Genomic DNA, 1,509 nt, shown 5'->3' on the forward strand with positions numbered 1-1,509 from the left:
GTCCCCTGCCTCTCTGCCTGACGTCCAAAATACGGTTAACCGTAAATGCAGGTTGGTTATCAATTAACCGGGCGGGAGGGGGGAGGACGGTAGGAGGGCCCAATGGACTGTCCACTACTGGCTTGACTTGGGATACATGGAATGATGGATGGATGTGCATGGAAGCTGGCAAGGTTAGACAAACTGATGTAGGGTTAATGACCTTCTCGATTGGAAATGGCCCGATGAAACGAGGTGCCAATTTCCTGGTGGTGCCTCTCAAAGGTATGTCCCTGGTGGACAACCATACCCTATCGCCAACCTTGTAGCTGGGAGCAGAGGAGCGGCGACGGTCTGCATACCTTTTATTCTGTTCGTTAGTCCTTTGAAGTGCTCTCCTGGCTTGTCTCCATATGCTTCGGCATCTTCGCAGATGAGCCTGCACAGAAGGGACAGTTAATTCAGGCTCAAAACTGGGGAACAGAGGAGGGTTATAACCCACAGATGCCTCGAATTGGGATAATCCAGTGGCTGACGAAATGTGTGTGTTGTGCGCATATTCTATCCAAACCAGTTTCTTGCTCCAGGTAGATGGATTGTCGCTGGCAAGACACCTGAGAGCCACCTCCAGCTCCTGATTACAGCGCTCGGACTGACCGTTGGACTGAGGATGGTACCCTGACGTGAGACTCACCCTGGCTCCCAATCCTTTGCAAAAATTTTGCCACACTTGAGAAGTGAACTGTGGCCCTCTGTCGGATACGATGTCTATGGGTATCCCATGTAGCCGAAAAACTTGCTGTGTGATAATTTCGGCGGTTTCCAGGGCAGAGGGTAACTTGATTAAAGGAACAAAATGACCTGCTTTACAGAACCTGTTGATTATGGTAAGTATCACGGTGTGCCCCTGGGAGGGAGGTAACCCCGTGACAAAGTCTAGAGTGATGTGTGACCATGGACAATTAGGGATGGCCAGGGGTTGTAGTAACCCGGCTGGAGGCTGGTTACTGCTCTTACATCGGGCACATGTAGGACAGGCGGAGACAAACTCCTTGACATCGGATACCAGGCTAGGCCACCAGAAATAACGAGTAGTTAGCTGGTTCATACGATGGATTCCTGGGTGGCAAGTGAATTGTTGGGAGTGTAGCCATTCGAGAACTCTGGGTCTCACTGTAGTAGGGACGTAGGTTTTACCTGGAGGCCCCCCTCCAGGGTCAGGTTCCCCACGCTGGGCCTCCTGGATTTCTCTTTCGATGTCCCATGTAAGAGCACCTACTATTAGTGAGGTAGGAATAATTGGCTCTTCTTCCTCAGATGAATCAGGGTTAGCCCATAGCCTGGAGAGTGCATCTGGCTTCACATTTTTTGAACCTGGCCTATAAGTGATGGTGAAGTTGAACCTCCCGAAAAACAGGGACCACCTAGCCTGTCGGGGGTTCAACCTCTTGGCCGTCTGTAGATAGGCCAGGTTCTTATGATCCGTCCAGATAATAAATGGCACCGCACAACCCTCCAACCAGTGCCTCC

This window comes from Kryptolebias marmoratus, linkage group LG8 (assembly GCF_001649575.2).
Source record: "Kryptolebias marmoratus isolate JLee-2015 linkage group LG8, ASM164957v2, whole genome shotgun sequence".
NCBI classification, from domain to species: Eukaryota; Metazoa; Chordata; class Actinopteri; order Cyprinodontiformes; family Rivulidae; genus Kryptolebias; species Kryptolebias marmoratus.